The sequence below is a fragment of the Hyperolius riggenbachi genome, chromosome 8, assembly GCF_040937935.1.
Source record: "Hyperolius riggenbachi isolate aHypRig1 chromosome 8, aHypRig1.pri, whole genome shotgun sequence".
NCBI lineage: Eukaryota > Metazoa > Chordata > Amphibia > Anura > Hyperoliidae > Hyperolius > Hyperolius riggenbachi.
The window spans coordinates 24067638-24093529 of NC_090653.1; the positions used below are offsets into that span (position 1 = coordinate 24067638).

Consider the following 25892-nt stretch of genomic DNA (forward strand, 5'->3'; position numbering starts at 1 on the left):
AGAAAAAAAAAACACAATAGCACAGTGCAAACAGATGATTGATCAAAAATCGCAGAGGTCACACTTGGGGGAACCACTCATTCACACACCTCTTGCTATGATATGACGAGACCCATGCTACTCTCTAGCTGCAAATGCTAGAACTGCAGCTGCACGAGCACTAATTCAAAGTAACACTTCTCAGACAGCGCCTTACCCTATCAGGGGAGGTTCTAGAATTTTTGCTGCCTGAAGCAAGCTTGTGAGGAAGTGTTCCCACCCCAAAAAATACAACCGCACACACATATATGCAATTTAGGCACCCTTTATACATGATTTGTGCTGGATGCTGATAGGCAAGTGAATGGGTGCTGATAGGTGTACAGCTGAGTGCGGATGTGTAGGTACGTGTCTGGGTGCTGAAAGTTAAGGGTGGCTCCAGGGGTGCAACTTGAAATCACTGGGCTCCCCTGCAAAATTTTGGATGCCCCCCCCCCCAAAAAAAAAGTATAGGTGTGTTGGGCCTAGCGGCGGGGAGGGAGGTCGGATCCCCCCCTCCCTCGCCTGCGTCCCCCGATCTGCGCTCCACCTCCAGCTTTAAATAGTTACATAGCAGCCGATAGTAAGAGGGACGGGCAGGGATCACTCACCTCTTCCGGTTCCAGCGTACGCTCCACTGAGGTCACTTCTTGCAACGCCGTCCACTTACAATACAGTGGGCGGCATTGCAGGAAGTGACGCTAGGCCCAAGACCCCCTTTCTGCCCGCTACTCCTCCAGCTCAGAGGCCGGTACACCGCCCCCCCCCCCCCCCGCACCCACGGACAGGCGGTTGCTGTCCCCCTAGAAGTGCCGCCTGAGGCAAATGTTTCACCCCGCCTCATGAGCGGGCCGGCCCTGCCCCCCTCAGTGGTGAAGTGGTTAAAGTGAACCTAAACTGAGAAGGATATGGATTTTTTCTTTTTTTAAATACCAGTTGCCTGACTCTCCTGCTGATCCTGTGTCTCTAATACTTTTAGCCACAGCCCCTCAACAAGCATGCAGCTAATCCAGTCTGACTTCAGTCAGAGCACCTGATCTGCATGCTTGTTCAGGGGCTGTGGCTAAAAGTATTAGAGGCACAGGATCAGCAGGAGAGTCGGGCAACTGGTATTATTTAAAAAGGAAAAATCCATATCCTTCTCAGTTTAGGTTCACTTTAAACTCAAAATGTTTGCAGCATGTGGGGGAAAAAAAGCTGAACATAGGCAGTTTTGTTCCCAACAATCGAATTGCGAAAACGGAATTGCGAACAGACGTAAAAACGTTGCAGAATCGCGAGCAGCCCATAGCAATACACGGCAATATGGAAAAACTGCCGCAATTTCATCAAGTGTGAGCCTAGCTTTGGCAAGGCGAATTCTTTCGCGATCTCTGATGATGCTAATAAAAGTATTCCAGTCCATGTTTATCGGGTAACTCTCTGATCTCCGCTCTGATCCGAGCTCCGCGTTCTCTGCCTCGCTGGTAAATTGTGCGTATCACACATGGCGATAGCGATGCGCCTGAATGCACTTCAGCCATGTGCGTCGCATAAACACGATAGCGAACGCGAGGAGTTATTGGGTATAAACCATGGATGGGAAACGTCGATCTTCATCAGGCTGTCAGGGAGGGGCAGTCGCGCTCGTTACTCGCCGCTTCAATAATCTTTTCAAATATGATTAGCGCTGTTTGCAGGGCCTGTCAGATGTGAGGGGGGAATGCAATGTAACCCTACGCCGGTCATTACACAGCAGCGGATGCCAGCGCAGCCTCCATGTAACCGGGTTAAACACTCACAAACAATCCACCAGGGCGGATTTCACCATCTCACAATAAACTTCCAGATTAGAAACAAGAATTTTAGGTTTGGAAAGAAAAGCAGAAGCTGTGGCCGAGCCCTACGAACCCAGCAGAGGATACCAGAGGCGCCACTCCATCCTGCACCTATAGGAGGCGCTTCACCTTTCTGCACCCATAGGAGGCGCTTCACTGTCCTGCACCCAGAGAGGACGTTTCACCTCGCTGCACCCATAGGAGGCATTTCTCCATCCTTCACCCAGAGAGGGCGCCACACCATCCTCCACCCATAGGGGGTGCCACTCAATCCTCTACCCATAGGAGGCGCTTCACCTTCCTGCACCCATAGGAGGCGCCACTCCATACTGCACCCATAGGGGGAGCCACTCAATCCTCCACCCATAGGAGGCGCTTCACCTTTCTGCACCCATAGGAGGCGCCACTCCATACTGCACCCATAGGGGTGCCCCTCAATCCTCCACCCATAGGAGGCGCCACTCCATCCTGCACCCATAGGAGGCGCCACTATATCCTGTACCCATAGGAGGCGCCACTCCATCCTGCACCCATAGGAGGCGCCACTCCATCCTGCACCCATAGGAGGCGCCACTCCATACTGCACCCATAGGGGGTGCCCCTCAATCCTCCACCCATAGGAGGCGCCACTCCATCCTGCACCCATAGGAGGCGCCACTCCATCCTGCACCCATAGGAGGCGCTTCACCTTCTTGCACCCATAGGAGGCGCCAACCCGTCCTGCAACCATAGGAGGCGCCACTCCATCCTCCACCCGTAGGAGGCGCCACTCCATCCTGCAACCATAGGAGGCGCCACTCCATCCTGCAACCATAGGAGGCGCCACTCTATCCTGCACCCGTAGGAGGCGCCACTATATCCTATACCCATAGAAGGCGCCACTCCATGCTGCACCCATAGGAGGCGCCACTCTATCCTGTACTCATAGAAGGCACCACTCCATCCTGCACCCATAAGAGGCTCCACTCCATGCTGCACCCATAGGAGGCGCCACTATATCCTGTACCCGTAGGAGGCGCCACTCCATGCTGCACCCATAGGAGGAGCCACTCTATCCTGTACCCATAGAAGGCGCCACTCCATCCTGCACCCATAAGAGGCTCCACTCCATCCTGCACCCACAGAATGGGGACGGAGGGCCATACGTGTAGTGTTCCTGCCTCCAGCCAATAGGTGTCACTGTTACATCATCTACACAGTGTTATCTCTTCTAGTCCCTTTGTTGTTGTTCACCCAGTTCCGTATTGTTAGTGTGCTCTCTCATAACAATACAGAAATGGCAGCGCCATCCTCAAAGGGAACCTGAAGTGAGAGGGATTTGGAGGCTGCCAAAGCAATACCAGTTGCCTGGCTGTCCTCACGATCCTCAGCCACAAATACATTTAACCACAGCCCCTGAACAAGCATGCAGATCAGGAGCTCTGACTGAAGTCAGACTGGATTAGTCACATGCTTGTTTCAGGGTTATGACTCAGACTATTACTGGTGCCAGAAGATCAGCAAGACTGCCAGGCAACTAGTATTGTTTAAAGTGGAAATAAATGAATTGCACCATGTAAGTATTTAGAGAATTTAGCCTGTCTAATTCTCCCTCATCTGTAACTAATCACAGCTGTAATTTGATCTCTCAGTTGTGTTAGCTGGATGCCTCGATAGAGCACTCTTGCACAGGACAGAAGAAAAAGATATAGAAATGCACTCTGTATGTATTTAGAGAGTTTAGCCTGTCTAATCCCCCCTCATCTGTGCCTAATCACCAGTGTAATTTGATCTCTCAGCTGTGTCAGCTGGCTGCCTCGGTAGAGCAGCTAATTTGTAAACACAGGATGTTAACCCTATGTCTGCTTCCATGAAAGCAGGAAGTAGACACACTTTTGTATCAGCTTTAAAGGGCAACTGAAGTGAGAGAGATGTAGAGGCTGCCATATTTATTTCCTTTTAAGCAATACCAGTTGCCTCGCTATCCTGCTGATCCTCTGCCTCTTATAGTTTTAGCCATAGCCCCTGAACAAGCATGCAGCAGATCAGGTGTTTCTGACATTATTGTCAGATCTGACAAGATTAGCTGCATGCTTGTTTCTGATGTGATTCAGACACTACTGCAGCTAAATAGATCAGCAGGACAGCCAGGCAACTGGTATTGTTTTAAAGGAGATAAATATGGCAGCCTCCATATCACTCTCACTTCAGTTCCCCTTCAACAAAGAAATATTTTTTGAAAAGGTTATAATGCTGTTGCGTATCTTTTAGAGCAGAGAGGCCGTTCTGAGATCAGGTCCGCTTTAAAAGGAAATAAATATGGCAGCCTCCAAAAAACTCTCACCTGGGCCTCTGACAGCCCCACCCAATGCACCATTCAGTGCTGCCCCCAATATATCTTTAGTAAGAAATAATGGCCCAGAAATCAGTTATCCGCTCCCGCTGGCCTCTGCCCTGATAATGGCTGAGACATGATCTGGCCCATGGCTGGGACACGGCTCCCCCTTCCTCCAGGAAGGAAAGGATTATTTTTCGTTGACAGCCCCCATTGCACTCGTCCAGCTGATGCGTGGTGACAGCGTTGGGGTGCGAGTTGTTCTGACCCCTCCGGCTGCTCTCCTAATACTTCCTATCTCTCTCCCCATCTGGGGAAAGATGACAGCCGGCAGAGGGAAACGGGATCCCAGGCCTCAGAAACGCTTATCGGGCCCCGAGACCGGCTCAGCGGCCCTGCATCTAAACAGACCAGCTTTCAGGACCGCTACGCTGTGTTTATCCTGCCGCCATTCAGCATTAGGCGCCTGGAGGGGGGGGGATAAAAGGGCCATAAATGGGGAGCGACAGCGCAGGTCATGCCGGGTTACAGCTTACACGGGGACGAGAATTAGCCTTGCTTACAGAGCAATCAAACGCTGGCGGCCTACAATCAGTCACTCAGAAAACGCAGAGAAATTGAGCGGCGCTGGAAGAATTTCCAACTCCATGCTAGACTTGGAGAATGGAACCATGCGTGCCGAGGCATCATGGCCGCCCCCCGGTGACATGAGTGGAGGAGACGGCCCAAATACCGCACTTACTGCACATGTTCTTCACCGATACGCCTGCCAGGCCCAATCTACAGGGGGGGGGGGGGGGCGGGGGCGGGAGCGAGTATATTGGGAATGAGCGTAAGGGGGGGGGGGGGGCAGGCATGCTGGGAAAAGGCGCAAGAGATAAATACCACCCACTCTATTCACAGCCGTCCAACTAAATAATAAGTATGTGATTGTGGTGGGAGCATTAGAGTATAATCTATACACACTGAAAACTGCATATGCTTATATTTTACATACGAGCCCTCTCTGCGGGCGGTATGCGCTTTAAAGTGCCTTCTACTTAAAGCGGACCCAAACCAAACATTTTTTTTTATTAAAAATATATAGTTGCACCACTCTGACACAAAGAAAGATAAATAAACACTCCTTCAAGCCTATGAGCATTTCACTGCATGCTTTTCACCCTTCTCTTTCCATAACTAGGGTTATACAGGTGGCAGCCTTTAGCATTTCCTCTTTTGCCGGACACCTCCTACTCCACCTCTCTGCCGGATTCTGTCCCGGCGATATGAAAGGAAGGGAAGGGTCCTCCAATAAATGTAAAATATTTTAGGTACTATTCCGTTACCACTAGGTGGCGTTAATTACTATTCCCCCTCCAGGCCGCCCTGGACAGTAGGGAACGATGTAACTCTCCAGCCAGCTGGAGTTTTATCGCCACCTAGTGGTTGCGCCCGGCTGACGGAAAAGAACCATCTATATATCTATATATATATATATAATAGAGTAAGTGCCTCAACCTTCAAGCAAGAAGAAGAAGTACTTTGCATGAGAAAATGTATGCGTGCTCAAACACCAAGTTTAAGGCCTCTTTTCCACGGACTGTTGAGCTGTGTGCTCAGCAAGCAGTTACCAGGCAGCAGTGAGCAGTTACTAGGCAGCAGCAAGCAGTTACCAGGCAGCAGCAAGCAGTTACCAGGCAGCAGCAAGCAGTTACCAGGCAGCAGTGAGCAGTTGTGAGAGTTTGAGAGGCATTTCACTGCCTATCAACAGTCCATGGAAAAGAGGCCTTACCCTAGCAAGTCTGGCTTTGCAAATCTGGCCTAATTGGCTATTCATGAGGCAATGCTCATGCAAATGCATGCACAAATCAATACCTCAAAGCAGTCACCCTGCTACATGCTACATTAGCACTATCCAGGAGCGCCACGGGGAGGATTCCCAATGCCCCCTTTTTATACAACCAGGGGGACCGCAGGGTCCCAGGCTCTCTCACTGTCTGGGAACCACAGCGGCACCCCGGAGGGGGAGGCTGGGTGGCGCAGATGACCCCCCCAAGTGTGGCCAGCGCCGGGGAGAGGCGTCCGCACACACCTCCCAATATTTAAAACAGGCACTTACCTTAACGTCCATTGCGTTCTGCTACATGCACATTAACTTGGGGGCACCACATGAGAAAGGAGAGAAACATGGGTCACCCCGAGCTTTAGAGCTCAGGGCTGGCTCACATACAGCTCTCCAGAGGAGGGGGGGAGGACAGGCGAAGACAACTCACTCCAGGGTTCACACCACCGGAGCAAGCCATCCACCACCTACCTCCAAAGGATACAAACTGCACAAAATGCTTTCCATGAGAAAATGAATGCGCATGTAGCAGAACGCAATGGACGTTAAGGTAAGTGCCTGTTTTTAATATTAGGAGGTGGGTGCGGACGGCTCTCCCTGGCGCTAGCCACGCTTGGGGGGTTAGCTGCGCCACCCAGCCTCCCCCTCCGGGGTGCCGCTGTGGTTCCCAGGAAGCGAGAGAGTGCTTTGCGGTATTTGTTTTTAGGCCCTGCATAGTTTGGCATGCGAAAGCAAATGCATATTTGCATGAGCATTGCCTCAGGAATAGCTAATTAGGCAAGATTTGGAAAGCCAGACTTGCTAGGGTTAAACTTGGTGTTTGAGCACGGATACATTTTCCTCATGGAAAGCATTTTTTGCAGTTGTATCCTTTGGAGGCAGGTGGTGGATGGCTTGCTCCGGTGGTGTGAGCCCTGGAGTGAGTTGTCTGCGCCTGTCCTCCCCCCCCCCCCCCCCCCCCGGAGTGTTGTATGTGAGCCAGCCCTGAGCTCTAAAGCTCGGGGTGACCCATACTTCACTCCTTTCTAATGTGGTGCCCCCAAGTTAATGCGCATGTAGCAGATCGCAATGGACGTTAAAGAGAATCTGAAGCAAGTATAAAACTTGCTTCTTCTCTTATATTCAGCAGGGGCATGTGTGCCCCTACTAAACCGCCGCACAACGGGGGTCCCTTACCCCCCAAATCCCCTCCGTCCTCGCCGGGGATCTCTTCCTGGTGAGGCAGGGCTAATGGCCGCAGCCCTGCCTCTCACGCGTCTGTCAGCGCGTATCTCCGCCTCTCGCCTGCCCCTCTCCATCTTCCTTCACTGAGAGGGGCGGGGAGAGGCGGAGATCCGCCGCTGATCGACGGCGCTGAAAGGCAGGGCTGCGTCCGTTAGCCCTGCCTCTAGGAGCAGCAAAATCTAAGACCAAGTTGGTCGTAGATTTTTCAGGGGGGGAATTGGGGGGTAAGGGACCCCCGTTGTGCGGCGGGATAGCAGCGGTTTAGCAGGGGCACACATGCCCCTGCTGAATATAAGAGAAGAAGCGAGTTTTTTACTCGCTTCAGTGTCTCTTTAAGGTAAGGGCCTGTTTTTAATATTGGGAGGTGGGTGCGGACGGCTGTCCCCGGCGCTGACCACACTTGGGGGGGGGGGGGGGGGGCGGCTGCGCCACCTAGCCTCCCCCTTCGGGGTGCCGCTGTGGTTCCCAGGCAGTGAGAGAGTCTGGGACCCCACGGTCCCCCCGGTTGTATGGGGGCATTGGGAAGCCTCCCCGTGGCGCTCCTGGATAGTGCTAATGTAGCATGAACTAATTCCCGCAGGGCGATCGCTTTGCGGTATTGGTTTTTGAACCCTGCATAGTTTGGCATGCGAAAGCAAATGCATATTTGCATGAGCATTGCCTCATGATTAGCCAATTAGGCCGGATTTGCAAAGCCAGACTTGCTAGGGTTAAACTTGGTGTTTGAGCATGCATACATTTTCTCATGGAAAGCCTACTTCTTCTTCTTGCTTCAAGGTTGAGGCGCGCACTCTATTAGATAGATAGAAGATGCGGCGTATGCTACGACGCGGGTTGGCTAGTATTTTATATTTGTCATCATGCAGCTGAAAAAAGGCTGCTATTTAATGTTATAATTTATAAAATAGATTTTACTTCTGAAATCTAGTATTTTTAATTTGGGTCCACTTTAACCAGTTCACCCCCAAGGGTTTTTATCCTAACGGACCAGAGCAATTTTCAGTTGTCAGTGCTCCTCCCTTTTATTCCCTAATAACTTTATTACTACTTATAACAAGAAAATGATCTATACCTCGTTTTTTTCGCCACCAATTAGGCTTTCTGTGGATGGTACATTTTGCTAAGAATTTTTTTATTCTAAATGCGTTTTAATGAGAAAAACAGAAAAAAAAGAAGAAAAATCATTATTTCTCAGTTTTCAACCATTATAGTTTTAAAATTAAACATTCTCCTGTGGATAAAACAAACACGTTTTATTTGCCCAGTCGTCCCGATTATTAAACAGTTTAAATTATGTCCCTATCACAATGTATGGCGACAGTATATTATTTTGAAATATAAGTATTATTTTTCTGTTCTGTTTTTTTTTTATTCTGGCCATAATTACAAGCCCCTATGTAATAAATTAAAATTAATTTCCCCCCATAAAATATAAATTAACAAAGCTGAGTCCCTAAGGCAACTATTTATTTATTTTTTTTAGCTGATTTTTTTTTTTACAAGTGTTTTTCTTTTTTTTTGGGGGGGGAGGGTTGGAAGTGTAATTTTATTAAGATCTGTATGTACTTGAAAATGAATGTATTTTGTAGGTGTAATATACTTTTTGTGTAGTGAACACTCATAGGAAATGTTCACTTTTTTTTTTTTCTTCACTTTATTTAATTGTTACATTTCTTGTTATTGTGAATGGACGTAGCCGCTGTTCGCGGTCACGTCTATTCACTCCAGGCACTGCGATTGGGTAGAGGACCGTTCGGTCCTCTTCCCCAATCACCCAGCACGGAAGCCCGACGGTAATGGCGGCGGTAGCGGCGCACACACGGCGGTAGCAGCGGCGGGAACGCGGGACGTATTAAAACGTCATGTTGCTGTTAATAGCGGTAAGCATGACGTTTTAATACGTTAGAATGTCAGTAAATGGTTAAAGGATACCCGAACTGACATGTGACATGATGAGATAGACATGTGTATGTACAGTGCCTAACACACAAATAACTATGCTGTGTTCCTTTTTTTCTTTCTCTGCCTGAAAGAGTTAAATATCAGGTATGTAAGTGGCTGACTCAATCCTGACTCAGACAGGAAGTGACTACAGTGTGACCCTCACTGATAAGAAATTCCAACTATAAAACACTTTCCTAGCAGAAAATGGCTTCCGAGAGCAAGAAAGAGAAAAATAAGGAGAATTTCTTGCCAGTGAGGGTCACACTGTAGTCACTTCCTGTCTGAGTCAGGACTGAGTCAGCCACTTACATACCTAATATTTAATAATATTTAACTCTTTCAGGCAGAGAAAGAAAAAAAGGAACACAGCCTAGGTATTTGTGTGCTAGGCATTGTACATACACATGTCTATCTCATCATGTCACCTCGGATGTCCTTTAAGAAACAGAACCTGTCTTAAAGTGGACTTGAAGTCTTGCACAGGACAGAAGGGAAATATAGAGAAATACACCCTGCATGTATTTAGAGAGCTTAGTCTGTCTAATTGCCCCTCACCTGTGACTAACAACAAGTGTAATTCGATCTCTCCTGTGTAAGATGACTGCCACGGCAGATAAGCTCATTTGAAAGCACAGGATGTTAGCCATATGTCTGCTTCCGTGGAAGTAGACACACTGCAGATGTATTGCAGGGTTTGTATCAGCTGTAACACAAATGTTTTTTTAAAGGCTATTATGCTGTTATGTGTCTTTTAGAGTAGAGAGGAAGTTCTGATTTCAGCTTAGCTTTAAACAATACCAGTTGCCTGGCAGTCCTCCTGCTCCTGTGTCTCTAAAGGTGCGTACACACATGCGACTATAGTCGTTTGTAACGATCGTTCCCCGATCTTTACCAACGACGATCGTTACAAAAAACGAACCACCGACTATTAAGGCAAACGACGAACGAGCCAAATCGCTACAAAAGAAAGTTCTGTCTCGGCGGATTTTATCCAACGACGATCGTTTGCAAAAGTAGTACATCGTTGGAAACGATCGTTCGTACTAGGCTTGACATGCGCATTTCACTATTTCTTCGTGAAACTTCTCTTTTTTATGCGCAGGCGCAATAGTTGCTTTTTGTGATGTAACGTTCGTTCTAACGATCAGATCGTTACACACCTTTTAAAACTAACTTTAGTTAGGTCGTTCTTTCATCAATTAAAAGTTCGTTCGTCGTTCTTAACGAACGATCGTTGTCGCATGTGTGTACGTAGCATCACACTTTTAGCCATTGACCTTGAACGAGCATATGCAGACTAGGTACTCTGTCTCAGCTGACTCATTTCTTACTGGATTAGCCATATGCTTGTTCCAGGGTTTTGACACTACTTATGCCAGAAGATCAACAGGACAGCCAGGCAACTGGCATTGTTTACAAAGAAATAAATATGGCTGCCTCCATATCCCTCTCATCTCAGGTTTCCTTTTAAAGGACAGCTGAAGCAAGAGGGACATGGAGGCTGCTGTATTTATTTCCTTTTAAAGAGGAACTCCAGTGAAAATAATGTAGTAAAAAAAGTGCTTCATTTTTTACAATAATTATGTATAAATGATTTAGTCAGTGTTTGCGCATTGTAAAATCTTTCCTCTCCCAGATTCACATTCTGACATGTATTACATGGTGACATTGTTACTGTGGGCAGGTTATGTAGCTGCTTCTAGCTGTTCTGGCTGTTACAGACAGCTGTAAGCAGCTATTCCCTGTCTGTGAACATTGTTACATTGTGGCAGTTTGCCCAGAGTACCGCGGTCCCAGAGCTTCTTGTGGGAGGGGTTTCAGCACAAAATCAGCCACACAGCACCCCCTGATGGTCTGTTTGTGAAAAGCATTATATTTCTCATGTAAAAGGGGGTATCATCTACTGATTGGGATAAAGTTCAATTCTAGGTTGGAGTTTCTCTTTAAACAATACCAGTTGCCTGGCTGCCCTGCTGATCCCCTGCCTCTAATACTTTTAGCCATGGCCCCTGAACAAGCATGCAGCATAAAGGTGTTTCTAAAATTGTCAGATCTGGCAAGATTAGCTGCATGCTTGTTTCTGGTGTTATTCAGACACTACTGCAGCCAAATAGATCAGCAAGACTGCCAGGCAACTGGTATGGTTTAAAAGGAAATAAATATGGCAGCCCCCATATCACTCTCACTTCAGTTGTCCTTATCGGTAATTATATTTTTTATCACACTCTATACCCTAATTCTCACACTAAGCTCCCCCCTATATATGCTTAACGCTAACCTACCAAAGAATACAAAGAACCAAGGCTCGACTAATGGTGAAATGGTATTCACAAAATAGTTTGCTTTATTTTAAGCAAAATACATGAAGCGACACCAGCACGGCCAGCTCGGGGGGGGGGGAAACAAGCCAGGAGCAGTAACCCCGAGTGTGACTCGTGGTAGCTTCCAGAGGTATATTCAGAGCAATTCGCACAGCGAGCGCTTCCACTCACCTCCCGGAGGATACAGACTTCCGCAAACATTCTTCTTCTGCTTCTCTGAGGCTCTGCTTCCCCCTGGTGAGATCACTGTCTGTCATCATGACAGTTGGCAATCTCACTATAGGGTTATAGCGCCACCCAGAGGATGGAGGCAAAACTGCAGCGCAGGATCCCAGGGAGGTGAGTCTGTGCTGAGCAGCATGATTGTTTCCAGGTTTTAGGATCTAAAAGCATACCATCAAGGGGGTTAAAGAGACTCTGTAAGAAACAAAAAAAAACCTTCTGGGCAGAGCAGGATTATCCCCAGGCAACCAAGGCAGGTGCTTGGGGCCTAGTGGGTGTTAAGGGGCCCACCTGCCACCTTCTTTGACCAAAAGGGCCACAAGGAGGCCCCAAATTTGCTACCTTGCCTAGGGCCCCATTACATCCTAATCCATCTCGGCCTCCACCTTATTATAGATCACCTGTCTGTAGGGTACATCGTATGCATCATACATGGAAAGTCTACCTATCTGCACACAGCCTGTATGTCAGTGATTAGCCCTCGTCCAGCCACCCTCACTGCAATCCCAGAATCTGACATGACTTTATTGTGTCTGATGGGAAATAGCTTCCACATGTAGGGGAAGAGGGCTGCCGCACACAGAGGATACTATCATCCAGTGATATCATCAAATCCCATCTGTCTCCTAATCTGATGCAGGCCACTCTCCTGCTGGAGGGAGGGGGATGAGGACAACACCTGCACTGATGGAGGGGGAACGACCCTACTCGGGGCAGCTTCTAGGCCTTAGAGCTCCAAGGGTGAGGATGTATCAGTTGTGCCCCCCCCCCCCCCCTTTCCAATGGACACCCCAGGAATAGGTAGCCCCCAATAGGTGCCAGTATTATTTATCCAGATGTAGTCCCCCACCCTAAAGGAAGCCAGAAAGCCACATTTAGGTAGGCAGAGAGCCCTCCTCCGTTTGAGTCATCAGAGAGCCCCCTCTTTAGGCAGCCAGGGAGTCCCTGTTTAGATAGCCAGAGACCCCCCCCTTTAGGTAGCCAGAGAAACCCCCTCATTAGATAGCTAGCACCCCCCTTTAAGCAGCCAGAGAGTGCCCCCATTTAGGTTGCTAGGGACCCCCGCTGATGGCTATGCAGAGAGGGGTAGTTGGGGTAGCGCATGCAGAATGCACAGTGAAAGCTGACACTTACCTCCCGGGATCCACGCGCCGCATGCGATCCCTTCTTCCTGCTTCTAGGCGTCCTGTATCATGGCAACGGCGCCCACTGTGATGTCATCAGGTGGCATGCGGACCGGGAGAGCCCAGCTGAAAGATGGGCGCTGTGGTGACGGGAGCATCGCGGAGTGATGGTGCACACAGGACAGCTGCAGGGGGCTGGTAGAAGCACCAGGTAAGATAAAATCTATTTATTTTTTTTACTTTAGTTTTCCTTTAAAGATTTCAAAGGCTGGAGAGTTACAGATGTGTTCTGGGATTCCAGAGAGTGTGGGTGAGGCTCGTGAGAAATCTTGTATATGTGAGGAGGTGATTCAGGAGGAGGACAGAAGGTTGTGCGCAGATCTGAAATTGCAGCTGGGGTGGTATCTGGAAACGGGGTAGAGAGATTGTGTAGAGCTTTGTAGGCTAAAGCACCCCAGAACAGAGACCCCACAAAACTGAATAAAGCCCCTGCTGGGCGCACTACATGACCTCCTCCAGGCCGAGTGTACAGATGCTGCTCGTTGTCACATGACAGAGAGGAGTAGCACAGGAGGAGAGTTGGAGGCTGCTAGGGTTCACACCCCGCTATGCCGGATTTATATGATAGCAACGCTTTAAGGGCTGGTCCTTTACTGAGTTAGCAATCATGAAAAAGGCAAGAACCACTCAGGTTTTTGACAGTACAGCGCTGCGTAATATGTTGGCGCTATATAAATACTTAAATAAATAAATATAGAGTGCATACAGTGCAGTGTGCATATAATATAAATAGTGTCTACACTGCAGTGTGCATATACAGTGGTGTGAAAAACTATTTGCCCCCTTCCTGATTTCTTATTCTTTTGCATGTTTGTCACACTTAAATGTTTCTGCTCCTCAAAAACCGTTAACTATTAGTCAAAGATAACATAATTGAACACAAAATGCAATTTTAAATGATGGTTTTTATTATTTAGTGAGGAAAAAAACTCAAAACCTACATGGCCCTGTGTGAAAAAGTGATTGCCCCCCTTGTTAAAAAATAACTTAACTGTGGTTTATCACATCTGTGTTCAATTTCTGTAGTCACCCCCAGGCCTGATTACTGCCACACCTGTTTCAATCAAGAAATCACTTAAATAGGAGCTATCTGACACAGAGAAGTAGACCAAAAGCACCTCAAAAGCTAGACATCATGCCAAGATCCAAAGAAATTCAGGAACAAATGAGAACAAAAGTACTGTCATTGAGATCTATCAGTCTGGTAAAGGTTATAAAGCCATTTCTAAAGCATTGGGACTCCAGCGAACCACAGTGAGAGCCATTATCCACAAATGGCAAAAACATGGAACAGTGATGAACCTTCCCAGGAGTGGCCGGCCGACCAAAATTACCCCAAGAGCGCAGAGAAAACTCATCCGAGAGGCCACAAAAGGCCCCAGGACAACATCTAAAGAACTGCAGGCCTCACTTGCCTCAATTAAGGTCAGTGTTCATGACTCCACCATAAGAAAGAGACTGGGCAAAAACGGCCTGCATGGCAGATATCCAAGGCGCAAACCACTTTTAAGCAAAAAGAACATTAAGGCTCGTCTCAATTTTGCTAAAAAAACATCTCAATGATTACCAAGACTTGTGGGAAAATACCTTGTGGACCGCCGAGACAAAAGTTGACCTTTTTGGAAGGTGCGTGTCCTGGTAAATTTGTCGTAGAAGTAACACAGCATTTCAGCAAAAGAACATCATACCAACAGTAAAATATGGTGGTGGTAGTGTGATGGTCTGGGGTTGTTTTGCTGCTTCAGGACCTGGAAGGCTTGCTGTGATAGATGGAACCATGAATTCTACTGTCTACAAAAAAATCCTGAAGGAGAATGTCCGGCCATCTGTTCGTCAACTCAAGCTGAAGCGATCTTGGGTGCTGCAGCAGGACAATGACCCAAAAGACACCAGCAAATCCACCTCTGAATGGCTGAAGAAAAACAAAATGAAGACTTTGGAGTGGCCTAGTCAAAGCCCTGACCTGAATCCTATTGAGATGTTGTGGCATGACCTTAAAAAGGCAGTTCATGCTAGAAAACCCTCAAATAAAACTGAATTGCAACAATTCTGCAAAGATGAGTGGGCCAAAATTCCTCCAGAGCGCTGTAAAAGACTTGTTGCAAGTTATCGCAAACTCTTGATTGCAGTTATTGCTGCTAAGGGTGGCCCAACCAGTTATTAGGTTCAGGGGGCAATTTCTTTTTCACACAGGGTCATGTAGGTTTTGAGTTTTTTTTCTCACTAAATAATAAAAAACATCATTTAAAACTGCATTTTGTGTTCAATTATGTTATCTTTAACTAATGGTTAACGGTTTTTGATGAGCAGAAACATTTAAGTGTGACAAACATGCAAAAGAATAAGAAATCAGGAAGGGGGCAAATAGTTTTTCACACCACTGTAATATACATAGTGTATCCTGTGCAGTGTGTGTATGATATACATAATGTACACAGGTTGTAGTATATATACATATACTGTGCACTGTGCTCCAGTATGTGCAGAATATTCCTGCAGTGTAGATATACTGTTTACAGCTCTGGTCTCTAGTATGTGTGAATTTTCTGCTTCCTGTGTGACAATCATTTCCTGAGGTTTTCTCTCCTTGCTGCTGGTATTGCGGTCACTAACTGTCTTCCTTATTATACCCCCTATGTGGGCAAACTAGGGCACCCCCCCCCCCCCCACACACACACACACAGCAGCACACTGGCAGAGTGACTTATACACCATAGAGGATGCTGACAAGCCCCCTGCATAGATCATCTGATACAATCCCACCAACACAGATGCCCTGAATTGATTTCCTGCTGCTGTTTCTATATTTATGCCAGCAGACAGACAGGTGTGCAGCGCTGTCACTATGCCAGTCACTAATCTGCAGAGCGCAAAGTGCTATGGAGAGGGGAGGGGGGACTAAATCAGATCTGTAACAGACATGCACTCACAGCTAACAGGCAGAGTTCTCCCTTAAAGAGGAACTGTAGTGAAAAGGCATAATGAATAAAACTGCTTCCTTTTTTTTACAATATTCATTTATAGATTATTTAGTCAGTGTTTGCACATTGCAAATTTTTTCCTCTCCCTGATTTACATTCTGAAATTTATCACTGGTGGTGACATCTTTAGTTCTGCTAGGTGATCCGTACGGAATGTTCGTTACTGAGAGTTCTATGCACAGAGGGAGATAGTGCTTGCATGGCAGTTGAAAAAAGTTGTTATTTCCCACAATGCAACAAGGTTCACAGACACAAAACTGTCAGAACCATGGTCCTGACATCACACTGTGGGAGGGGTCTCACCACAATATCAGTCATACAGCGCCCCCTGATGATGCTTTTGTGAAAAGGAATAGATTTCTCATGGGAAAGGGGGTCTCAGCTACTGATTGGGATGCAGTTCAATCCTTGGTAAAAGTTCCTCTTTAACGTGACCTACAACAAAGACACAGATGTAGTTACAGAAAAACTGATCTTCTCCCAGGAGTTGATTTACATTTGTTTCTTATGAATTAGCTCATCGTAGCTATATGAAACTTTTTAAGCTCCCAAAAAAGTAAAGCAAACAAGACGAGGAATGTTAAAACACACCTGCTGATCTGTGCGCTTTGATGGATCGCTCCTAGGATGCGGTAAGCTTCCATGCTACCTTTCACGTTAGACAAAGCGTTCCAGAGTGTTACGTTGTAACGCTTCTGGGAGCTTTTAATTGTCCGCTACAAACGATTCCCCGTTCGGTAAATTAGAACTAACGCCGCTGATCAGCGTCACACCGCAACTTCCCAACATCACGCCGTAGGTCATAACGCGTGCATGAAAGCTGCGCACGCATTATGTAATGTGAAAGAGCCCTTAAGGTGGCCATACACTGGTCGATTTGCCATCAGATTCGACCGACAGATAGATCCCTCTCTGATCGAATCTGATCAGAGAGGGATCGTATGGCTACCTTTACTGCAAACAGATTGTGAATCGATTTCAGCCTGAAGCCGATCACAAACTGTGAAGCTGACGCTGCCCCCCCGCCCGCATACATTACCTGTTCTGGCCGGCGCGAGTTCCCCTCTGTCCTTGTGGCTTCTTCTCCGCGCTGGGTTCCGGACCGGCTGCAGCTTCACTGAACTGCCTGTCCGGGGAAGCTTAAACAGTAGAGGGCGCTCTACTGTTTAACCTCCTTGCTGGTCTAATTCTCGCCGGCAAGGAGGCAGCGCGGCCCTTTTTTTATTTTTTATTTTTATTTAAATCATGTAGTGAGCCCAGGGCTCGCTACATGATAGCCGCTGAGCGGCGGCATCCCCCCCGCCCACTCTGATCGCCTTCGGCGATCAGAGTAAGCAGGAAATCTCGTTCAGAACGGGAGTTCCTGCAGGGCTTCCCCGGTTGCCATGGCGACCGGGCGGGATAACGTCACCGACGTCATGGACGTTGTGACGTCAGAGGGAATCCCGACCCGCCCCTCAGCGCTGCCTGGCAAGGATTGGCCAGGCTGCACAGGGGTCTGGGGCGGGAGGGGGGGCGGCTCGGCGGGTAGCGGCGAATCGGCGGCCAGCGGCGGCGATCGAGTACTGCGCGCAGCTAGCAAAGTGCTAGCTGCGTGTAGGAAAAAAAATTATGCAAATCGGCCCAGCGGGGCCTGAGAAATCCTCCTCAGTTCGGGATAACCGGCAAGGAGGTTAAACTTCCTGCCGGGACAGGAAGTTCAATGAAGCTGCTGCCGGTCCGGAACCCAGCGCGGAGAAGAAGCCACGGGGACAGAGGGGGACTTGCGCCGGCCGGAGCAGGTAATGTAATGCCGCTGTATTGCGTCGGTCGTCGGGCATTCGAACGCCGCTATCGACACACTCCCGACCCGCCGGCGATCGACCAAAATCTTCCGCACGGACGGATTGACGGGAATCGACGGGAACTATTGATTTCAGACGGAAATCGATCGTTCTGTCAGCGTTTGCGCAACGATTTCACAGTAGATTTGATCACAGTGATCAAATCTGCTGTATATCGGCGGGAAAATCGTTAGGTGTATGGGCCCCTTTATCATTTCACATTACTGGAAAGTAGCTGGCCACGTTGGTCCCTTTTCCCCACAGTATACAATGACCTGGACAACAAAGCATGCTGCAAGCAAGGTTTAAGGTTCATATAACCTGTCTGCTTCAGTAATAAAGAAGGCGATGGAATAGCTTTTCACTGAGAGCCATCCTTGTTGGAATGAACATTGAACGATAACGATTTCAGCTGAAATCTTCATATCTTGAATTCAGCACCAATCATCTGCTAGCCCTGCAAAAACCTGGATTCAGCAAAGAGAGCCTGTCACATAGAGTGTAAGCACTGTAAGTCTAGGACTTCCCAAAGCTGGAAAAATTACATTAAACCATTCTACAGAAGGATTTTGTGTAATATAGTGGTTCAAGGAGGCATCTGTGGATGTCTACTTTTGATGGACATCATCCTTTACTTGCATCCATGTAAAACATTACCGCAGAGAAATATGGAGCAAAAACGATTGCTAATGAAGCAATAACAAACTAAAGGTGCCCATTAAAGAGAACCAGAGATCAATGAAAAAAAGATTTTAAACATACCAGGGGCTTCCTCCAGCCCCATCAGCACGGATCGCTCCCACAGCACCGTCCTCCGGTGCCTCTATCCGCCGGTACCAGGTACCGTCTCTTCGGCCGGTCAAGGCAAGCGCAGTACGCTCCCTCCGTACTACGCAGACGCATAGCATGCAGAGGGAGCCCCTGTAGATACGTACAACTGGCTGCGTCCTGCGGAAGTGACGGGACCCGTTACCGGTGAAAGAGGCAGCGGAGGACGGCGGCATGGGAGCGATCCGAGCTGATGGGGCTGGAGGAAGCCCCAGGTATGTATGAAATCTTTTTTAATTTTTCAGGTTTCTTCGTCTCTGGTTCACTTTAAGGATACAATCTTATACAATTTTACCAACGTATGAGGGACTACCTAAGTGTCCATTCAAAGTAGATTCACTTCACTTCTACTATATACTGTAGATTTGGTAAGATTGCACAACCAGGATTGTATCATTGATGGGTACTGTAATGAAAAAAAAAAAAAAAAAGAGTGAGAGCTTAAATTACCTGGGGATTCTACACGCTCCCCGCAGACATTCTGTGCCCGCGCCGGGACAAAACGATCCTCCTGTGCAACAATCCCCCCCCCCCCCCCCCCCCCCGCGGCTTGCTTCCGGTATTTGCGACATCGGCTGAAAGCGGAGCTGCAGTGAGGACACAGGACGACTGCCAGGGGCTGGAGGAAGCCCTGGGTAAGAAAAACTTTTTTTATTTTTATTTGATTCTATTGCTTGGACCTTTCTTTTAAGCGCCCGTTTCCACTAGCGCGAATCCGCATGCAGACAACGCATGCGGATTCGCATAGGCAATACAATTGGATGGGACTGTTTCCACTTGTCAGTTTTCATTTGCGTTTTTCTGTGCAGGATTTTTCTGCACGGTAGACACAGCAGAATTCACCTGCGTGTGGAATGCAGGCGAATCGCAGGCAATGTATTTAATAGGGAAATCGCATGAGTTTTTGGCATGCGTTTTTCCTCACGATTTCGCATGCGATTCCGCATAAAAATCAATGTTAATTTACACAGGCAGTGACATGGTTAAAATCGCATATACCCTCACATATGCGGAATCGCGGCAAAAAACGCATGCAGAATCGCATCTCTCGTCAGCGGTGGAATCCGGGCGATTCCGCACCGCAATAGTGGAAACGAGCGTGTTAAACCACGGGTCCTCAGTAGGTTAATCTTGCCCAGACAAAAGCCTGATACATACTTTCAATCATGATCGTCCAATTACAGGCCAATTTTACCACCTCCATTTAGTATGAGGATAAAGAGACATTGGGCTCTATTCACAAAGCATTACCGCATTCGATAATACTGAAAACAGCTGATTTTACCGATCACCTTCCCAAGTTACAATTCACTAAACCTATCTCCGCACAGAAAGTCACAGTTCCCGACTAGTGTGGTAAATTACCGACTTGTGTGGTAATTACCTCAGGAAATGTCAAGAAATGTCAATTCACAAAGATTTCTGCATGTTATTTACTGGCCAAAAGTGTTCCATTTTTTTCTCCAGCTCACAGCAGCCGATAGGAATGCCGGTTGGTCTTTCAGTCAGTGGTGGGCCAAAATTTCGCATATGCAAAATTTCTCATCGAAATTTGCATTTACGCATTGTAATCGTAATGCGAAATTTCGGAGAAAATTGTAATTGATTTCATATGTAATAGTAGTATTTCATAAATTCGCATAAATTCGCGATTTTGGTAGCAATACCATTTATGGGGGCATTGCTATTAATCACTAAAGTCGGCACAAAATTTAGCAAAATTGCGCACAAATCACGCAAAAAATTATGTTAAAGAGGAACTTCAGCCTAAACAAACATACTGTCATTAAGTTACATTAGTTATGTTAATTAAAATAGATATGTAATATAATCTCTTACCCACACTGTTTTTAAAGAACAGGCAAATGTTTGTGATTTCATGGGGGCAGCCATCGTTTTGGCTGAAAGGAGGTGACAGGGAGCATGAGACACAGTTCCAACTATCCTGTGTCCTGATAACCCCTCCCAGCTGCACACACTAGGCTTCAAATCTCTAATTAAAAAAAAAAAAAAAAAAACAGCAGAACGAGAACAACAACATCAGAAATCCCATCATGCTTTGCACAGCATAAGGGGAAAACTGCCCGGGCAGTTTTCTTCTGTGCAGCTAAAAATGAGGCTTGTATAAGAGAAACAAAGTTCTGATGCTGTGAAACTGTTAAAGAAACAACAAGACTTTTCAGTGCTGCTGAGTAGGTTTTTAGTCTGGAGGTTCACTTTAAGGAGAATATTAGGTACAAGGCAGAAAAATAATTTTTCAAAAAAACATTGTAGTTTTTGAGAAAATCGATTTTAAAAATGCAAAGAAAAATGGTTTTGAAACTGTCACCAATTTTCTCAAAAACGATATGGTCTTTTTGGAAAATTATTTTTTTCCCTTGTACCCACTATTCCCTTTAACATAGGTAGCAATTCTGGTGTCAGTAGCATGTATGCTATTAAGCTCCAAAGTCGGCACAAAATTACTCGAAATTTCACGAAAATTACTCAAATTTTAATGTGAAATTACAAATGACTATGAAATCAGTTTAGTTTGCAAATCTTAATGACGCATAGGCGTAATTGTGAAAATAAACAGTATTCTAGTTGTGGCGCTAGAGAAAAACAAATCTATTAGGCTGCAAGATGTGCATATTTGTGATGTAGCACACAGAATTCTGCCGGCATCCCTTTAGATGTGCATATTTGTATTGTAGCACACAGAATTCTGCCGGCATCCCTGCATCCCTTTAGATGTGCATATTTGTATTGTAGCGCAGAGAATTCTGCCGGCATCCCTGCATCCCTTTAGATGTGCATATTTGTATTGTAGCACACAGAAGAGCTCCCCCTGGTGGCTGCAGCACATCTAAAGGGATGAGAGGCAGCACAGGACAGAAAACCTCTGAGCCACACACACAGCTCCCTGCCTGCCCGCTGACCTCTGTGCCACTTATCGAGCAGGGCTTAGTGAATTGAGGCATGTTTGTTCCGTAACTTACTGAACTTCTGCCTTGTGGGGGAAAACTTTTATGAGTTTGGAAAAAAAGTGTAACATACTGCAGGAGGTATTTTACCAAATCGTTTATTGTGAATAGAGCCCATTGAATACCATGAGAAGGATTGTGTAAGTAAACCCTCATACTACGTGGAGGGGGTAAAATTGGTCAGTGATTGGCCAATCATAATTGAAAGTATGTACGAGGCTTCGAAAATTAGAGGTAGGTTGTGTGTCGGGCGTAGTGTGCCGAAAAATGGGGTTACATCGTGCGGCGTGGTCATGGACCAGAATGTGGGTGTGGTCGTGGGTGGAGAAAGTTTACATGAACTTAGCAATGGTGGGAGATTAGATTAGGACAGTGGTGGCGAACCTTTTGGAGGTCGAGTGCCCAAACTGCAACCCAAAAGTCACTTATCTATCGCAAAGTGGCAACAGCAATTTAAACTAAATACAAACGTTTTAACTCATACATGAACATTATGGAAAATCCAAGTTGAAAATAAACTGTGAAGATAAACAATTTCATCCATCTGCCTCCCAGTTTCATTTTCTGTTTGAAAAAGTAGGTTTAATGCTATTGTCTCATATGATGATTCAGCTTTTCCCATAGTCTTGCAGTTACCAATCATGTGACCCCCAACAAGACAAATTCAGCAATCATGAAGCCCCCCCAACAAGACAAATTCAGCAATCATGAGGCCCCCAAAAAGACAAATTCAGCAATCATGAGGCTCCCAACAAGACACATTCAGCAATCATGAGGCCCCCAACAAGACAAATTCAGCAATCATGAGGTCCCCAACAAGACAAATTCAGCAATCATGAGGCCCCCAACAAGACAAATTCAGCAATCATGAGGCCCCCAACAAGACAAATTCAGCAATCATGAGGTTCCCAACAAGACAAATTCAGCAATCATGAGGTCCCCAACAAACCAAATTTAGCAATCATGAGGCACATAAATAGACAGCATTTCACATAAATAGGCAGAATGCCCCCTTAATATGGTAGACACCTCTCACCTGGCTTCTGAATTCTCCTGTACTGGCTGCTGTGCCTGGCAATACTGTTTTTGGCTGGATTGGGGATGATGTGTGGGCTGAAAGGTGTGGCGGTGATGCTGTGGCCAGGCTGGCGGTGATGCTGTGGCCGGGCTGGCGGTGATGCTGTGGCTGGGCTGGCTGGCGGTGATGCTGTGGCTGGGTTGGCTGGCAGTGATGCTGGGCTGTGCTTGGCTAATTGAAGTAAATGTTGGCCTGACTGTTGGTGGTGATGCTGTGGCCTTTTTGAAAGTGATTTTGGGCTGGTTGGCTGGTGGTGATGCTGGCTGGCCTAGATAGTTTAGGTAGTGACAGGTGCCCCCTAGTTTAGGTAACGACAGGAGCCTCCCAGTTTAGGTAGTGACAGGATACCCCAGTTTAGGTAGTGACAGAGTGACAGGGCCTCCCAGTTCTGGTAGTGACAGGTGCCCCAGTTCAGGTAGTGACAGGGACTCCCAGTTCAGGTAGTGACAGTGCCCCCCAGTTCAGGTAGTGACAGGAGCCCCCCAGTTCAGGTAGTGACAGTGCCCCCCAGTTCAGGTAGTGACAGGAGCCCCAGTTCAGGTAGTGACAGGAGCCCACCAGTTCAGGTAGTGACAGGAGCCCCCAGTTCAGGTAGTGACAGGAGCCCCCCCAGTTCAGGTAGTGACAGGAGCCCCCAGTTCAGGTAGTGACAGGAGCCCCAGTTCAGGTAATGACAGGAGCCCCCCAGTTCAGGTAGTGACAGGAGCCCCAGTTCAGGTAGTGACAGGAGCCCCCCAGTTCAGGTAGTGACAGGAGCCCCCAGTTCAGGTAGTGACAGGAGCCCCAGTTCAGGTAATGACAGGAGCCCCCCAGTTCAGGTAGTGACAGGAGCCCCAGTTCAGGTAGTGACAGGAGCCCCCAGTTCAGGTAGTGACAGGAGCCCCCAGTTCAGGTAGTGACAGGAGCCCCCAGTTCAGGTAGTGACAGGAGCCCCCAGTTCAGGTAGTGACAGGAGCCCCCCAGTTCAGGTAATGACAGGAGCCCCCAGTTCAGGTAGTGACAGGAGCCCCAGTTCAGGTAGTGACAGGGCCCCGCAGTTCAGGTAGTGACAGGGCCCCCCAGTTCAGGTAGTGACAGGAGCCCCAGTTCAGGTAATGACAGGAGCCCCCAGTTCAGGTAGTGACAGGAGCCCCCAGTTCAGGTAGTGACAGGGCCCCGCAGTTCAGGTAGTGACAGGTGCCCCAGTTCAGGTAGTGACAGGAGCCCCCCAGTTCAGGTAGTGACAGGAGCCCCAGTTCAGGTAGTGACAGGAGCCCCAGTTCAGGTAGTGACAGGAGCCCCAGTTCAGGTAGTGACAGGGCCCCGCAGTTCAGGTAGTGACAGGGCCCCCCAGTTCAGGTAGTGACAGGAGCCCCCAGTTCAGGTAGTGACAGGAGCCCCCCAGTTCAGGTAGTGACAGGAGCCCCCAGTTCAGGTAGTGACAGGAGCCCCCCAGTTCAGGTAGTGACAGGAGCCCCCAGTTCAGGTAGTGACAGGGACCCCCAGTTCAGGTAGTGACAGGAGCCCCCAGTTCAGGTAGTGACAGGAGCCCCCCAGTTCAGGTAGTGACAGGAGCCCCCAGTTCAGGTAGTGACAGGGACCCCCAGTTCAGGTAGTGACAGAAGCCCCAGTTCAGGTAATGACAGGTGCCCCAGTTCAGGTAATGACAGGAGCCCCCAGTTCAGGTAGTGACAGGTGCCCCAGTTCAGGTAGTGACAGGAGCCCCCAGTTCAGGTAGTGACAGGGACCCCCAGTTCAGGTAGTGACAGGTGCCCCAGTTCAGGTAATGACAGGAGCCCCCAGTTCAGGTAGTGACAGGTGCCCCAGTTCAGGTAGTGACAGGAGCCCCCAGTTCAGGTAGTGACAGGGACCCCCAGTTCAGGTAGTGACAGGGACCCCCAGTTCAGGTAGTGACAGGTGCCCCAGTTCAGGTAGTGACAGGGATCCCCAGTTCAGGTAGTGACAGGGACTCCCAGTTCAGGTAGTGACAGGGACTCCCAGTTCAGGTAGTGACAGGGCCCCCCAGTTCAGGTAGTGACAGGAGCCCCCAGTTCAGGTAGTGACAGGAGCCCCCCAGTTCAGGTAGTGACAGGAGCCCCCAGTTCAGGTAGTGACAGGAGCCCCAGTTCAGGTAGTGACAGGAGCCCCCCAGTTCAGGTAGTGACAGGAGCCCCAGTTCAGGTAGTGACAGGGACCCCCAGTTCAGGTAGTGACAGGGCCCCACAGTTCAGGTAGTGACAGGTGCCCCAGTTCAGGTAGTGACAGGGACCCCCAGTTCAGGTAGTGACAGGGACTCCCAGATCAGGTAGTGACAGTGGCCCCAGTTCAGGTAGTGACAGTGGCCCCAGTTCAGGTAGTGACAGGAGCCCCCAGTATAGATAACCAGATCTATAGGTGTCCCCAGTGGCAGTGGAGAAAAGGGAGTGTGTGGACAGCGGTGGAGAAGGGGGGAAGTCTCCCCCCCCTTCCCTCACCTTTGGGGCTCCCCCTCTCTCTCGCTCCCCCTTTAGATTTAAGTGATGCGGGCGGCACTTAGGGCCCGTTCAGATCACAAATGCGGATGGCCATGCATGCGGAACGCGTGCGGACCGCAACACGTACGAACGCATGCCGTCCACGTTTGTGTGCGTTGCGTGGCTGAAAAGTGAATGGGACAGCCGCGCGTTTTGACAAAATCTGCATGCAGCATGCGTTCCCGGACCGCACAGGTCCGGAACGCATGCAGTGTGTTCCAACAACAAAAGTTGTTTGATAATTGGGCATTTAGAAGACTTTTGTTCACCGTGTATATGAGCCTTAACTCTTATTCTTTTAAGCTGACACTTACCTGGGGCTTCTATTGGTCCCCTGTAGCTGTAATGTCCCGCGCCGTCCTCCTCCGATCACCCGTTCCCCGTCGACGGTCCCAGTTTAATATTCGTCTAGTCAGACGAATAATGCGCGCTCCCGCCATCGGGAGCTTACTGCGCAGGCGCAGTGTGAAGTTTTCTAGTACTGCGCCTGCGCAGTAAACTCCCAATGACATGCGCAGGAGCGAGCAAGCGCGTGGTCACGGCCGTACAGCCTCAGTGTAATCACTCGCGTGATCGGGAACGGCAGCGGGGAACGGAGCATCGGAAGAGGACGGCGTGGGACATTACCGCTGCAGGGGCCGATAGAAGTCCCAGGTAAGTGTCAGCTTGTTTGAATTTTAGGATGCAAAAGAACTCCTTTAACCTCCTTGGCGGTAACCCCGAACGTAGGGGAACGATGAATCGTGGGAGGACAGCATGGAACATTACAGCCACAGCTCCCAACTGTTCCTCTTTTGGAGGGACAGTCCCTTTTTGGGAGCCCTCTCCTTCTCTCCTTCTTATTTGTCCCTCTTT

The 25892-nt window shown here is 48.3% G+C and overlaps 1 protein-coding gene across 6 annotated transcripts in view; it reads right to left on the reverse strand.

Moving 5' to 3' along the window:
- Positions 1-25892, reverse strand: part of TBX22 (T-box transcription factor 22) — a 140850-nt gene that overhangs the window by 110471 nt on the left and 4487 nt on the right. The window contains exon 1 of one of the 6 annotated variants that reach the window (XM_068250072.1): positions 22504-22644. The exons of 3 other annotated variants lie outside the window; for them this stretch is intronic. The gene's annotated coding sequence lies outside the window, so the exon portion shown is untranslated. Of the gene's footprint in view, positions 1-8270; positions 8318-22503; positions 22645-25892 lie in introns of those variants that run through there. 2 more of the 6 variants (XM_068250070.1, XM_068250073.1) reach the window with 2 other exon arrangements.